General features: G+C 33.1%; 1 protein-coding gene and 2 long non-coding RNA genes across 4 annotated transcripts in view; all 3 read left to right on the forward strand.

Annotated features, from left to right (window-relative positions):
• LOC149086322 (uncharacterized) overlaps positions 1-17425 on the forward strand; it is a 119647-nt gene that overhangs the window by 97563 nt on the left and 4659 nt on the right. The gene's annotated exons all lie outside the window — the stretch shown is intronic.
• The window catches only part of mRpL14 (mitochondrial ribosomal protein L14), a 32910-nt gene that overhangs the window by 527 nt on the left and 14958 nt on the right, over positions 1-17425 (forward strand). The window lies entirely within an intron of this gene.
• LOC149086326 (uncharacterized) lies at positions 11487-16872 on the forward strand. Its single transcript, XR_016192689.1, has 3 exons — positions 11487-15479; positions 15820-16011; positions 16551-16872. It is a non-coding gene; the product is annotated as an uncharacterized LOC149086326 (long non-coding RNA).

Raw genomic sequence — 17425 nt, forward strand, 5'->3', positions numbered from 1 at the left:
TCGAAGGAATAATAATAATTAGCCAGCAGAGGAAAAAAAACGCCCGAATCATGGTCGCCCATTTTTTTCTGAGGAACTCCACCTTCCAGGCAGAAAAGCACCTAAGAAATGTGGGATGTATAATCCTACGCATTCCCAAGAGATCTTTATGATCCGTCCAGAGAATTTGTTAGCGTGTCAGTAGACATCCATGCCCGAACCCAGACCTGCAGTCAGAAACTACCTCCCTAACCACTGGACATGGCGCTGGCTTCAACAAACAGGATTTTTCTTTTGTTCACCGCGTTTTTTCAAAAATTCTAAGCAGCCGTTGTTCCATTCCCAGCGCGTCTCTCTCTCTCCCTCATTATTATTCCTCCCTTCTGTAGCTCTAGTTATTTGGATTATCTACTGCTCAGGTTGTATCATACCATTTTATTATTTCATTGTATTTATTAGTTATTCACCCATTGCCATGCCTTCTGTTTTATCGGTTTATTATTTAAAATGAACCTACAGAATTTTTCATGCCCGGATCCGTTTATTTAAAAAAAAGGGTCCGGGTTTTAGTTTTAATGCATAGAATATTTATGCCCGGAATTCCTTATGCCCCGATCTTTTTATTATTAAAAAAATGGGCCAGGTGTAATTTTTTTTAACTGATATTTTTCTCTATTTTTATGCTTGGTGGTTTCTATTACGTTTTGCACGCTGATGGTTTTTTTTCGGCGTCTGTAGTGTCTGACGGCCTTGGCGACTCTTCGTAGGGCCATCAGACATGTGTGGCGCCAAATAATCGCCAAGTGGCGGACCATACGACAGCTGTACACGGCCCCTCATTCAGGGAAGCAACTAGATATCCGTCATCTTATTCTTCAACAATCCAGTGTATATCAATACAATACAGTACAGTATACAAAGTAGTAAAACCACTTTTCAAGGTCGCATGATCATTGATAGATGGTAAAAAAGAAAGGGGAAAAAAAGTTGGGGAGATTTTTTTCTATTTCTTCTTGGAACTAGGGAAACCTGAACAAAATTTTTATGGGCCCTTTTCCAAATGACATCTCTGTATACAGTGGAACATGTGTATAATGATATTGTCTATAACCATAAACCTGCCTATAACAATATTTTCTTTGGTCCCGGCAGAATTCCTGTTTAATAGGAAATAGCACAAATGCTCAATCTGTCTACAGCAATAACTTGTCTATACCAATATTTTTCTAGATCCCTACAGTATCCTTACACACAGCTTTCTCTGTGTGCGTTTAATCTTAAAACAGCTAGTGGATGGTTCAATCGTCATATTTTCTCTATGTATTACTATGATGACCGTATTTCATAGCGGAAATTACAAAAAAAAAAAGAGATTTATACACACACTGGGAAACACGGGACATCACCAGTTGTTGGCAAAATTCTAAACTAATTGCTGAAAATTAATGTTGGGTGGGAAATTGAGGCTTTTCTTGGTTGACAGAGATTTCTGCAAATCTCAGTCAATTGTAATGATTTCATGGGGGTGGGGGGGGGGTTAACATAACAAAAATGCCAAGTAAATGTAAGAAATTCATGGAAGCATCATTGAAAATACATTTCTTTTTAGAATAGTCAAATACCAAATTAAGACGGAAAATATAGCTATGTTTCGTAAAATATGGGTCACCTTTTGTATAACTTCTTATTTTGATTCTTATGCCCATAAAAAAAAATTTTTAATGTTCAAAGGTACGTTTGCCAGATTTTTTTTTTAAGCAGAGCACCAAATAAAGTTTATTGAGAAAGAAAAATGAAATATATATATATACATGCAATATTCTACTCAAGGGGTCGCTTGATCCGTCCAGAGTATACAAACAAATATTTCTGTGGTGGCAAACACTTTCATATAATAGCAAGTACGAACAAAATATACAAACAGACACAAATATTTCAGAGGCCTAGGTGTGACAACACTGTATATTGGGGGCTGAGAAGTACCTTCCTATTGTAATAAAAGATTAATATAATTAATAATTAGTTTTTTAAAGCTCTTAATTCTTTTTTATGTTTTATTTCATTTGGCAGATTATTAAAATATAATGGAGCCAAATATATGAATTGCTTTTGGGTTAATGTTTTTTTAGGTTGTATAATATTATATTGAAAACCTTGACGAACACATGTGTTTGTTGGGCATTGCCTGATTTCAAACCAAGTAGGATTTTTATAAATAAACATTAGACTTTGGTATATATATAGTTTTTCAATATTCAATCTAGTCTGATTTATAATTATAGGAAGATAGTGTAGGGTTATGAGAGGAAATAATATTTATAGTTTTTTTCAGAGAACTTATTAAAACATTCAATTTGGACTCGTAATCACCTCCCCAAACACATATAGCATACTGAATAAGTGAGTAGAACCAAGCAAAATAAAGTATATAGATAAATTGAGGATATATAATATTTTTCGAGCAATATAAACGAACATTCATGTATTTTATTTTGTTACTAAGTGCAGTTGCATGAGAGTTCCATTTCAAAGTTTTGTTTATAGTGACTCCTAAATATCTAAACTCCTCTGTTTCCGAGACAATTAATCAGAAAAATTTGTCACCAGAACATCCCAACTCATGGCATCGAATTACAAGTGTTTCAATATTTCTATTATATAATTGAAAATTTATATATTTAATTTTGTTGAGATTCAAGGTTAACTTATTACGCCTCAACCAAGTGTTGATATTTTTGTAATCTTCTTCAGTATCAGATTTCAACATGGTATATGTTTGTTCTGACAAAACAATAGCTGTGTCATCCGCATAACTAATCAAATCACCATGTAGATCCTGATTGTTGATATCATTAACGAGGATTAAAAATAAAATTAGTCCAACAACAGAACCCTGTGGGACGCAATTTTTAATAATCCTATATGTGCCTATTGTATCATTTATTTTACCTGCTTGCATTCTATTTGACAGATAACTTTTAAACCAGTGATAAGTGTTGCCTCTCTCTTAGACCTGAACAATATAACTTATGCATAAGAATTGTATGACCGACACTATCAAAGGCTTTTTTCAAGTCTAAAAAATATAGCAAGGGTTCTATTGCAGTCATTTGTACTTTCCAGGGTTGGTAAAAAAACCAAAAAACTGGGGTTTTTTTGTTTAAGCCGGTTTTTCTGTTTTAAATAGTATTAACATTAAAAAAAATAAAATTTCTGAAAAATCATTCAAACTTCTAATAATTAATTAAAATAAAATGTTTATTAATGTAATTAACACTATTCCCATGTTAATTAATCAATAAATATTTCTTACATTTTTACAAAAACCAACTTTTGCAATTTAATTATTTTTTGCTTAACTTAATGGATTACTTTTTGTTTGAAAATTCTTTTAATGTTATTATTAATCATATAATATATAAAGGTTTTTTTCTCCAGTTACTTTCAGTATGCTTAATTAGGAAGCTATTTTGCAAAAACTATAATAAAAATTAGGTGAATATAATGTATTTAATGAAGCATAAATAATGCAGATTAATTAGCAATGATTTATGATATACAGGGTGATTAAAACTAAGGTTCTGATTTAAAAACACTGTAAAAAAAAAAAAATGATTGCCAGAATGACTACAAAAGTAGCATGAATATTTCTGAAGAAATGGAATTTTATTTGTTAAAGGGGGAAAAATGCTAAAAAATGCAAAATTAATGGCATCATCCAACACGTGGGAAATTTGCTTGCAGAATGGAAGCGATAGCCAGTCATGGCAAAAATGATGACTTAACTATAGCATTGCACGATTTCATAATTCGTGGACACATCACAAAAAAGTGAAGTAATTGAACAAATAAAACAACTTATTTAAGAAATGTTAAATATGTTGTCCACTGTGTTCTGGCTGGCTATAAGGTGAAAGCACAAAAATTCTTGTTCAACAACAGATCAGAGTATGCCATGCAGGGTTGTTTGGTTTAAACCACGTTGGTTTTAACCAAGTGGTTTTTTTTAACTATCAAATAAAAGTGGCCTAAATATCATTTTTTCCTTGAAAAATATCATATTGGTTCATAATTAGCCAAAATTTTTCATTTTTACCACATTTTATATTCTTGGGGTATATTCTGATGGTATATCTTTGAATGGCATAAGATGGTATAAGAGGTTTTTTTCAAAAAGTCTCAAAAGTGGCTTGAATATATATATATATATATATATATATATATATATATATTTCACATGAAGTATCTTAGTTTTTTAAAGTTATATACAGAAGCCAAAATCATGTCTCATTCTTACCACATTTTCTAACCTTTGGCTACATTCTGATGCTCTATCTTTAGCAAATTCATGAATAAGGATTGCATCACACATCTAAATGTAGTGGTGTATTATCTCACAGGGTTTCTTTTTCCCTTCACAAAGAAGCAGCTATAGTAGTGACACCATCATTCTAGGGGCACACAGGTGGTTTTATAATCCAATAAAGACACCAGCTGTCCCTAAAAGACAAAGACTAGTGTACTAGTAGTTACATTACCTCACAGACATTTTCATTTTCTTTCCCATAAGAACTAGCACATCTCCTACTGTATATCTCCCAGTCTTAATATTCAATAGTTTTTTTTATACCTTCACCATTAAGCCCAGTTAATCAAGGTATCTACTGTATAGTAGTAACAGATTTATGAAAAATAATCAGCTATATACAGGGTGATTATAATTAAGAAGGGGGGGGGGTTTGATTCTAAAACTATACAATAAGTACTAGTCAGAATGGCTTGAAAATTTGCATGGATACTCCTGAAGCAATGGAAGTTTCTTGTACAAAATGTGCAAGTAGATGATGCTGTACTTGGCCAGCAGTATAATCTATTTTGTGCAACCACATAATTTCGGCACTTCCACAGCATCAGTGTGTGGATAGAACTTCTATCAAGATGCACATTGCAATACCAGCAAAGCAGCTGCTGAAGACACATTTTGACAGGATGCATCTTAACTTTTGCAACTTCTGGCTGTGGGGGGGGGGGGGGTACATCAAAATGTTATAAACAGTGGTCAGATTGCAAACTGGTGAATTGCAATCTCCAGCACATCCCCTATATTTTAGAAGTTCCTCAGAAATATTAACGGCGGGGGGGGCGCGTTTGGTTTAATAAAGCTGAATTGCAAGCACATCCACATCATGGCCATGGCATACTCATCATCTGTTGTTGAACAAGAATTTTTGTGCTTTCAACCTCATAGCTAGAACACGGTGGACAACATATTTAACATTTCTTGAGTAAGTTGTAGTTATTTGTTCAATTACTTCGTTTTTTTGTGATGTTTCAATGAATTATGAAATTGTGCAATGCTATAATTGAGTTATCATTTTGCTATGATTGGCTATCATTTCCATTCTGCGAGCAAATTTCCCACGTGTTGGATGATGTCATTAATTTTACATTTTTAAGTTTTTTTTATATTTTCTCCCCTTTACCAAATAAAATTGCATTTTTTCCGGAATATTCATGTAAATTTTCAAGTCATTCTGACAGCTGTTTTTTTTTCTTAGTTGTGTTTTAAATCAGAACCTTAGTTATAATCACTGTGTATATCGTAAATCATCGCTAATTAATCTGCATTAAATTAAATATATTATATTTACCTAATTTTTATTATAGTTTTTTTTTTATTCAAGCATAAAAAGTACATATACAATTGAAGTAGTTATACCCAAGGAGCCAGGAACGGCTCATACTGGATATTTAATACATAGACAAATCGTCTAACAAAGTGAAAATGATACACAATAGAATAATTATAGGAAAGGAAAAAAAAAGGGGGGGGGGGATTAACAAGATATATAATTAAACCGTGACAACCATGGTGGTGGTGTTTTGAGTAATTAACATGGAGGAAAAATTTACAAGGTAAAAAAAAGAAAAGTGCTGAGGACGTGTAAGCTCAAGGTGAAGAGAAAAAAATATATATATACACACAAATAAGTTCAGAGGGGGGGGGGGGAACAAATTAAATATATATACACCATAATTTAAAAAAAATTCAAAAGTGTTTTTCTATGTTAGTCTCAGATAAGAGATAGGATTTAATTAATTTTTTGTAGGTAGGCAGAGAGACATTTGTATTGAAATTTAAAGGAAATGAATTATAGAACTTTGGAATAATATATGTAATTTTCTAGCTATTGTTTTGTGTATTAGTGGTAGAGTGTAAGTACTATTTATTCTTGAGGACGAGCGAGTGGTATTAAGGTTGAAGGAAAACTGATTTTTGTAAATGAGCAATAGTGATTTGTAAAAATAAAGATGGCAAAGGGGTAATATTTGTAGGCGGTTATAAAGGGCAAATGTAGGTGAGTGATAATCATTAGTAATAAACCGTAAAATTCTATTTTGAATAGAAATGATTGGTTGAAGATTAGTAAGGTAGTCGCTGCCCCAAGCAAGAAGACCGTATATTAGATGGGAATGGAAAAAAGTATAGTAAAGTGTTAATAAAAAGGTGTTAGTTGAACATTGCTTTAAGTAATAAAATTTGTAAAGCATAAATCTAAGTTTATTTAATAAATATTTAATATGCGATTTCCATTTCATATCTTGGTCAATATGCAAACCTAAATATTATTGTACTGACTTGCTCTAGATCTTGACAAGTGCAAGAAAAATCATTGTTGCAGTTGATGTCATGGAAAGTAATACTTACGCCAGATTGGTTAGTAGGAATTAAAGGAAAATTAATAAATTTGGTTTTAGTAACGTTAATTTGGAGGTTGTTAGCGCGAAACGAATTTCTTACTTTTAGGAGATCATTATTAACAGTATTTTGGAGAGATTGGTAATCAGAAGCAGAAAAGAGAAGAATCGTGTCATCCGCGAACGCAATTATTTCACCTTCAGCATCAAGTTTACAAAAATCATTAATGAAAATAGTAAAAAGAAGTGGGCCGAGTACTGAGCCCTGAGCAATACCTTTTATTATGTTCATGGGATCACTAATGCTTGTAATACATTTAACAGATTGTGTTCTATGCCGCTGTGGTGGTCGAGTGGTTATAGTGACGGACTTGTGATGCGAGGATCCGGGTTCGAACCCCACAGTGGTGGTCGGCTGGAGTTGGTTTTCTGTGGTTCCCAACTTCAAGGCGCAAATGTGAGCCGATCTCCCGTTAAAAAGTCTCGCCACAGAGTGCAACAGTCCTACAACAATAAATCATTCAATCATAACACTTCACTCATAGTTTGAAAAACTGGTGGCAGATGGCAGCACTACACATAACAAGCATTACAGAGAAACACAAAAAACTTCACGTCAGGTTTCGCTACACGTACACGCACATTCCCACATGTACCGATCCGTTGGGGGTTTCGCAAGGGGGGTGTGTGGGCGGGGTGCATGTGTGGTGTAGCAGTAGTAGGTAGGGCCTCCAAAAAATGGCTCGGGATCCATGATGTTCTTAAGTCAGCCACCTCGTTGGGCAATTTGCCTGTTGTGGCGTTGTATTTGTATTTGTATGTAAATAAGATTTAAAAAGATTAAGTGCATTACCTCTAATACTGAGTTTTTCAAGTTTATGAAGAAGGATTTCATGATTTATGCTATCAAATGCTTTTCTTATATCTAGAAAAACTGCAACAGTCTTTCTTGATGCATCAAGGTTATGTACAACAGAGGAAGTTAATTTAAGGATGGCAGATTCAGTGTTTTTATTTTCGAGGAAACCATACTGATTTTCAGAATAAAAATTATGGTTAGATAAAAATGAATGGATTCCAGTTTTTAATATAGTTTCAAAGATCTTGGAGATAGAAGACAGAATAGAGATTGGTCTAAAATTGTTAAAATCATTTTTATCACCTGATTTAAATATTGGGAAAACAGTAGCTGATTTAAGTGAATCTGGGAAAACACCATTTACAATGCAATTGTTAATCAAGTCGGTCAGAAGCACAATAGTGTCACCCGGTAGACATTTTAGAATTTTAGAATTAATTAGGTCAGTACTCGAAACTTTGTTAGATAAATTATTTATGATCTTTACTATACTTCATCAGGTGTAGTTGGGTAAATAAAGATGGAATTGCTGTTATTAGAGATATAGTTTTTGAAGTCATCAGATATTGGGTGAGATAGAGGAGAAATGTTTATAAAATGTGCATTGAATTCATTTGCTATTCGAATCATATTAGTACCTGAAGGCAACGTGACAGGGTTTTCATTTGTTCCTAATATTTTATTAACAAATTTCCAACGTTTGATAGGTGAATTGCTATTAAAGAACTGATTTTGAAAATACGTGTATTTGGCTAGTTTTATTTTTGATTTGACAAATGATGTAATACTACGGTAAGCTGTTTGTATCAGAATATCAAATGGATATTTTTAGATTTTAAGTAAAGTTTTTCTTTAGTCTTAATATAGAACTTGAGTTCTGGTGAAATCCAAGGTTTAAAAGCAGCTTTCTGTTGTGTAGGCTTAGTTGTGATATATTTTGTAAAGTTGTTGATTATATTCTCGAGATAATATATAAATTCATCAAACCGAGAATGGGCAAGCTTATGCTGAAGAGTAAATTTATAATTATCTAAATAAGATGAAATGCCACTATAATCAACAACTCTGCATTTTTTGTTAGAAAGATTGAGGGATGGTTTATTAGAGTTATTCACAGTTCACAGTGTAAGAAAGTTTACATAAGATAGAATAATGATCAGTAATATCAGTTAAAAAAACAGATGAATAAATATTAGTTAGGCGGTTAGAGTTGCGCAGAAAGATGTGATCGATACAAGTATTAGATGAAGGTCTTGTTATATGAGAGATTAGAGGTAAAAATCCATGATTTCTTAGAGTGCCAATATATTCGGAATTAGTATTATGTGTTGGAGCTAATAAATCAATATTAGTATCTCCAATAAATAAGATATCTTTATATCTAAATTTATGTAAAAATTTATTTAATTCATTGACAAAATAGTTAACTGTGAACGAATGAGATCTATAGAGACAAATTATATTTAAATTTAATGGAAGATGATGTAAAACAATTACCTCGCCTGACAGGAAGGATCCATAATTTAGTCTTGAAAATGAATGTGATTTATGAGTATATACCACAACACCACCAGAGTTGTTATATTCTCTACAACATGCAAATAAATCAAATCCATCTAGATCAGTGTTTCCCAAAGTGGGCAATATCGCCCCCTGGTGGCCGATGGAGTGGTCCAAGGGGGCGATAGAACCTACTTATTCAACATAGAATTCTATGGGCTTACTTAAGGTGTGGGGCGATGAGAGGAAAAAATTTCTGAAGAAGGAGGCGATGGAACAAAAAGTTTGGGAGACCATGATCTAGATTATATACACAAACCTCTTCACTGAAAATCCAAACCTCAGACAGCACAAGCACATCTATAGATGATAAATTTTCATGTAAATATGTTATTAATAAATCAAATTTTTTTCTGATACTTCTGATATTAAAATGTACAACATTAATATCTGTGGTAGATTGAGAATCGTTGTTCTGAGAATGGTTTAAGAAGTTACCGAACTCCTCCAGGGTACTAAGATAGTTGAAGTTTATTTTAATCTCGAATGAGATAATAAAAAAATGTGATACAGAATAAGCATCCCGGACGGAAGCCCAGCAGTAGATAATGGATGCTCAATAGCACTACAAATATGATAATGAATGACGATTAAAAGTATGGGTATAGGTTTTTTGTGTATTTTTTGCAAAATAGCTTCTTAATTAAGCATACTGAAAGTAACTGAAGAAAACATCTTTATATTATATGATTAATAACAACGTTAAAAGAATTTTCAAACACGAAGTAATCCATTGAGTTAAGCAAAAAATAATTAAATTGCAAAAGTTGGTTTTTGTTAAAATGTAAGAAATATTTATTGATTAATTAGTATGGGAATAGTGTTAATTACATTAATAAACATTTTATTTCAATTAATTATTAAAAGTTTGATTTTTCAGAAATTTTATTGTTTTTAATGTTAATACTATTTAAAGAAAAAAAACAACAGTTTTTTTGGTTTTTTTACCAACCCTGATGCCATGGTCATGATGCAGATGCGCTTGCAATTCACCTTTATTAAACCAAACGCACCCGCACGTTAATATTCCTGAGGAACTTCTAACACATAGGGGATTCGCTGAAGTTTGCAATTCACCAAAGTTTGCAATCCGGCCACTGTTCATAACATTTGGAGGTACCCCCCACAGCCAGAAGTTGCAAGGGTTAAGGTCAGGTGAACTGACGGCTGGCCAGGTGTTGCGCCATCCTGTTATTGCCAAAATGTGTCTTCAGCAGCTGCTTTGCTGGTATTGCAATATACTTCTTGATAGAAGTTGTTCTATCCACACACTGATGCTGTGGAAGTGCAGAAATGATGTGGTAGCACAAAATAGATTATACTACTGGCCAAGTACAGCATCATCTATTTGTGCATTTTGTACTACTTGCACTTTTTTTTTAGAAAAGAAAACTTCCATTGCTTCAAGAGTATCCATGCAAGTTTTCGTCATTTTGACCAGTACTTATTGTATAATTTTGGAATCAAAACTTTACTTATAATCACCCTGCATGTAGCTGATTATTTTTCATAAATCTGTTACTACTATACAGTAGAACCTTGATTAACTGGACTCTTAACTGTGAAAGTATAAAAAAACAACTATTGAATATTAAGACTGGGAGATATACAGTATGAGATGTGGTACTTCTTATGAGAAAAATGAAAATGAAAATGAACTGGTCTTTTGGCCTTTAGGGACAGCCGGTGTCTTTATTAAATTATAAGACCACCTGCCCCCCAGCATGATGGTGTCACTACTGTTGATGCTTCTTTGTGAAGGGGGGAAAAAACCTGTGAGATAATGCACCACTACATTTAGATGTGTGATGCAATCCTTATTCATGAATTTGCTAAAGATAGAGCATCAGAATGTAGCCAAAAGTTAGAAAATGTATTAAGAATGAGAGATTTTGGCTTCTGTATATCACTTTAAATAACTAAGATACTTCATATGAAAAAAATATATACACTCAGGCCACACACACACTTTTATGAGACTTTTTGGAAAAAACCGCTTATACCATTTAAAGATATAGCTACCATCAGAATATACCCCAAGAATATAAAATGTGGTAAAAATGAAAATTTTGGCTAATAATGAACAAATATGATATTTTTCATGGAAAAAATTATATTTAGGCCACTTTTATTTGATTTTTTGAAAAAAAAAAAAACATGGTTAAAACCAATGTTTAAACCAAACAACCCTGCTAGTACTTTCATAAATTTTTTTTCAGAAAATTTCAAAATTTCCATCTTGATATTCTTATTTTCAAGAAAGCTGAACTGATTTTTCAAAAAAAAAAATTAAATTGATTTAAAAAATTCATAATTTTGTGCTTCATTATTTTTTCTAAAATTTTTGAAAAAACAGGCAAAATAGATATCGGATGATAGTTTTTGAAATTGTTGACATTACCGGATTTATGAATGGGTATGACAAGATAATGTTTTAATCTATATATATAAAATTTCGTCACCAAATTTTGCATATATACCAAATGGGGCCCGACTTGAACGATAGGCTACTTTAAAATTTCGTCAGAGCAGGGTAAATGCCCCAAATGGGCAAAAAACTGTCGGGCAACAATAGTTTTTGGGCCTCAAAAATCACTTTCGGAACGTTTGCTTTGGTTACCGTGGTTCCCTAGCAATGCGTTTCAGACGTATATATCCATGCATTGGATGTCCATGCAATAACATTGATTTTAACTTTTTATTTACATCTTCTCAAGCATAAAAATTAATGTCTCCGCATATTATCTTTTGATATTCAACTGCATAAATTCATATAGTTTAGGATGTTTTAAATTTAATTATGGACCCATAAAGTACATGGAAGAAATTCCACAGCTTTAATTAAGCATTTTTGGAAGCTGAAACAGGCAGATCGATAACTTGAAGTTCAAAAGGGGGGGGGGGATCGAAATACCTAGCACCCTTAAAAAAGCAAAAAATATATATTCATTTCTACGTTTCTTTAAATCTAGATTTGTTTATTTCATGAAGTTTCCATATTGGTTAACTTAGACACGGTTTGCATGTCCCTCAAAGAAAGAGGGAGATATCACGTGATCCAAACAGCCTCATTGAAGAAAACCTGGGCAGCGCTGGGTATTATAGCTAGTTTATTAATAAAAACGCCTCTGAGAATTGAAGAGCTTATGGTATAGGTAATACACTTTAAATGGTATTTACTGACAGTTTTTAACATTTTTGGCATGATTACATCATAACCAACCACTTTATTATTTTCAAGTTTATTTATTAAATTCTTTACATTCATTTCCTCTATCTCAGTAACGACTATAGAATCACACTGGTTTGGTACTAAAAGCTTTATTCCATCTATTAACTCAAAATCTAAGTAAATTGTTGGATTTTTATAAGGAAGTTACAGGATTTTCACCTTTCAGAGATCTGGTCTCAAATCTAGCAAGGAACAGCTATAGTATATCTCTATATATAGAGCTATAGTACATCCTCTTTTTGACGATGTGTTGCCAATTTTTTTCGTTGGGGAGAAAAGAACAGAAAAGCATGACAAAAGTGAACCAAAAGTAAAATGGACGCAACCGAAGAAACTGCCAAAAAAAAAAAAAATAATAATAGAATAAACAACTTTAAAAACAAAAATAAAAGCAGACATGCCAACATTGACTTAAAGTTCGTCAGTCGTGAGGAATGTTCAGCTTTGCCATGGTGGGTCGTACTCCCTTAGGACAATATAATCATAGTACAATAAAAAAACAATCACTCAAAATTTTCATTTTTTACAAAATTTTAATTCAAATTTCATTAAATAAGTTCCTTATCAAAGTCCCTTTAGGTTCCTCAGTGGCACTGGAACCTAAAAGGGCTCAGGCCACATAAACCCCCACCTCCTGAAGCAACGTTTTGAGGCCTCTGAGTCCCTTAATAATTAAAGAATATTCGATGCTATCCAAACCTCCATATACCCTTGTGGGCCATATATATACGGATGTCTAGCAACCCTAGACCCCCTCCACGGCTGTTTTCTTCATATCAGAGCTCCTACGATGGAACATTCTTCCAGACACAAGTTCAACGAGCTCAACCATGCACTATGCAAATGAAGCCAGGTCTAGACCCGCTATGCTGAACCATTCAAAGCCTGTTTTTAGCCCACAGCGTAGGGTGATTTTGACAGGAAACAGTTTTTTTTTTGTGCATTTGGGCATCGAGTAGAGCAGTGAATTTAGATGCTGCTTTACAAATTGCCTTCCTCACACAGACAAAACAGATCGGCTCCGAGTTCATCTTCTCTTGAACTTTCTCACATGCATATACGAATTCATCACGACGGTAAAAATTGATGCAGTTTTGTAAAAATAATAATAAAAATAAGTAAAACACCACAAGAAACTCAGACCTGATTTTTTAAACCCATTTCCGTAGTATTGAGAGTGTCTCCTGTAGCTCTGTAGTTTATTGTGGCTGTCAGTAGAAACTACGGACAATCCGTAACAGTTGGCAACTCTGTAAAAGCATTCGTAGATGGCACGGGATTGAAATCAAAAATAAAACAACACACCAGACTAAACGAGGGATCACAATTAGTCTGGAGCTAACATCTTAATTGTAACATCATATAGTAAAAACGAGATCGAAATTTAAAATGAAGCAACATCTTATAAAACAAACAATAGTGAAAAATAAATATTCTTTGGGAATTCCATTCTCTGGGTTGAAAACAAGTGTTCTTTGGATAAAAATACAGTCAACGTTCGTTATAATGACCCCCATATCCCCACCCGTTGAAAACAGACGTTATATCGGGGTGGCCATTAAATCGAAAGGAAAACATGCAATAGTCGTTATATGGAAACATTTGGGACCTATTCTACCAGTCATTATAACAAAATGGTCGCTATAACAAGAGAGGTTGTTATAACAAGCGTTGACTGTAATATTCTATGTATTATATAAAAATAAAAACTATGATTCTCCGGGATAAAAATTCTCGGGGTAAAAAAAATTCTTGGAGTAATTAAAAACATGATTCTAGAATAAGAACACTGGGACTCTCTTACTAATAATAAAATGGCAATAATAATGATGCAATGGTCCCTCCTGACCTAAAGTGGACCTAAAATACTTAGAATCAGAACTTTTAGATGGTACTGCTACCATCATTCTAGGTAGGACTCCATCTTGCCACTTAAATAAAAATCTAGAATAATTATTAGAGAACGGAAGTTTAGGCACTAAAAATTTTAAAAATTGGTACTAAAAGAAGACATTCATAATAAATTGACAAAAAGAAAAATAACTAAAAACTAAGCTATTAAGGGTCTGAAAATCGGCTGCAATTCACTGCTTATTAAAACAAAAAAGGCTTTCGTGACCATCGTGTAAATTAGAATTAAGCTTAAAAGTTTTCTGGTTGATGTGAAGTAGTTTTTGTTTTTCGACGTTTCATTTGCACGAGTGGCGAACATTTTCTTGTAATGATTTCTTGAAAATGTTCGCCACTTGTGCAAACAAAACGTCGAAAGACGAAAACTGTACTTCACGTCAGCCAAAAAACCCGAAAACTTTTAAGGTTAATTCTAATTCACTGATTATTTTTTCTTATCCTAGAATGATGTCGCTCTCCGCAATGTATATGAAGGTTTTTTTTCAAAAAAAAGCTGAAGCGATTTCAAGCTTATTGCGGAAGTGGTTTAATCAAATAACCGAATACATAATTAACTAACATGAAAAATAATGCAAAGAAAAATAATTACTGAATAATTGTAATTATGTTTTAACTAGACCTCTTACTATATTGATATGAGTTTGATAGTATATCGATTGCTACCTGAAACCTGTATTACAGGAATGAAAAACCTTTGTCACTTCTCTATGCCTGAAAACACTGGGGCAGGACCATCTACTTGTCCCTCATAACAGCTTGTCCCTTGGTGAAGGACACTAGATGCGAATTCTGAAAGACAAGCTTGAAGACAATATTCCCAAGGACAATTCTGAATGACCATTTTCTATTGCGAAAATTCTTCGCGAGTAGTTCATCTTCAGACCAATCAGCGCTACGTTAAAGAAATACAACTACAATATTTTTTTTATTTTAATTATACTTCCTGCCAGCGGCAGCAAAAGTATTCTGTTTATTTATTTCCTGACTGTCGCACATGCTTTTTCTTTTCCACTCATGCAAAAAAAAAGAATGGTGTAAAACCAAAGCGAAGCTCCAAGACCATCACCACTCAGTATGAGGTGATGGTCAATTTCTTAAAAAAAAGCACTAAGCATTAATAGAGGGGAAGCTGTCGTCGGACCTTACTAGTAATGACGAAAATACTACATGGTCACAGCTGGCGATGGTCTAAATGTCATTCTTTATGATCCCAGCAAAGATGGGAAAGATTGGAAAAAGGTGAGTATTTCTACCTTTGTGTTGAATTAACCTTGTAATTTATGAAATATAGTTAATTTATGTTTCATTTGTAAAACCAAAAGTTTTGTTTCCTGCTGATGTTAGAAAAATTTAAAAAAGAAAATAAGGAAATATTATAATCACTTAAACTGAATTTTTTTATCAACATCTCTCAAAGGAAAAAAAATCTAATGTAATTATTTTTTATGTGGTGTATATAAACAATGGTAGAATAGAACAAAAATTAAAATCTGTCCAAATAGGCATATTTGAAGGTTGAATTAATGTAGCTGTCATGCATAGGATAATTATTTAAACCACAACATTTCTTTTTGTGTAGACATGGACTCACTATATCAGTTCCATTAAGAAAAAGGCTGCTGATATTCGGAAGGAGTTCCTGAGGACAGGTTGTGGGCCATCCCCATCAATGCAACTGTCGTATTCAGAAGAAAGAGTAGTTGCAATGATGGGCGACACTGTGGTGTACGGGGATGCAGAGATAAATCACCCACTGTGGTATTCCTCCACGGTGAGTATTAATTTTAAAGTACAAAGTATATACTTCCTTACTTTTCACTTTTTACTTGGAAGAAAAAAAAACCCTTAATTTATTAGTGATGGGATCCATTTAAATGGTATAATTAATACAGTAGGCCTACTCCTCTTCCATGGACATGATTAGCAGGGTAAAAAAAAATTGCCCATGAAAAAAAACCAGTTTCCATTGAAGCTTTTGAAATGGAAATTAATTTTTGGCCATTAGGAGAGGTGACTTAAGAGGCGTTCACCATTTCAATATGAAGAATTTGTTCAGTTCTGATGTTGACTTGATTGCGGGTAGGTTATTCATGTAGGCTCTGTGTCAGGACCATAGCCAGAAATTTCTTTGGGATGGTGATCAAAATGGCAGAACTCAACTATGCTAATCCATAAAAATCAATCATTTTGGGAGAGGACCTAGTACAGCACTTCCCTTGAATGCTCTGTGTCTGTAATGAAATTATTTCATATTTTTGTTATTGGATTTGAATTTCATATTTATTAGTGGCACTGCTTGTTATTTTGTAGTGTATTGCTTGACCATCCACCACAGCGTTGGGATCTTTGATTGTTGAGCAGGAGTTTCAGCAGCACTTAAATACACATTTCAGATCCTGTGGATGCTTCCCCTACTGTTCCTTGTCACCAAGAGGAAATGGCTTCAATTGCATCAAATGACAGGATGCCACAATGCAAAAAAAGAGGATGAAACTGATGGAGATTCAGAAGAAAACTGCATTAGCTGTCAAAGAAGTGGCTACGTCAATAAATAGTCTTGAATCAGATTTATCGAAAATGTTCAGAGAGCTTATTGAAATATATGAGAAAAATTAAAATTCACTGCAATTGATTTTTTTTTTCCTTATTGATTAAATTTGTATTGTTGTATTTCGTTTAGGTAGGTCACACTTTTTTTTAAAGTGTGGTTTAGTCTCCCACAGGTGACTCAGAGACTGTGGAGGATAATATGGCCCTGTTCATAGTTGAATTCCATCATTTACGAATTCATGATATGTACGCATCGGCTAACAGATATCAGGAAATAATTTGATAACAGTTGGAAAGTTTTAAATTATCAGACATAGAAAAGGATCAAGATCACTGTAAAAAATATTTTAATAAAAACTGTTCTTTCTGATTTCTTTTTTAAAACCAAAATCAATTGCATTACTTAAACCTTGATTAAGTAATGAGTAAATCAACAAATCTACTCTGAGTTACATTTAGTTTTATTGTGTGTTTATTACTTGCAATTTCTTTTCAAAAAATTTAGGTATTGCAAGAAATTTAACTGTCAGGACAATACATTGCAGTATAAAACATTTGACACATAAGACATCATTTTATAAGCAATACTATATTTAAAAACTGAAAACATCACAAAGATAAACTTGGAAGACAAA

Source organism: Pholcus phalangioides, unplaced genomic scaffold (genome assembly GCF_987345545.1).
Source record: "Pholcus phalangioides strain wild (caught in Gottingen) unplaced genomic scaffold, Ppha-v1.0 ptg000005l_1, whole genome shotgun sequence".
Lineage (NCBI taxonomy): Eukaryota > Metazoa > Arthropoda > Arachnida > Araneae > Pholcidae > Pholcus > Pholcus phalangioides.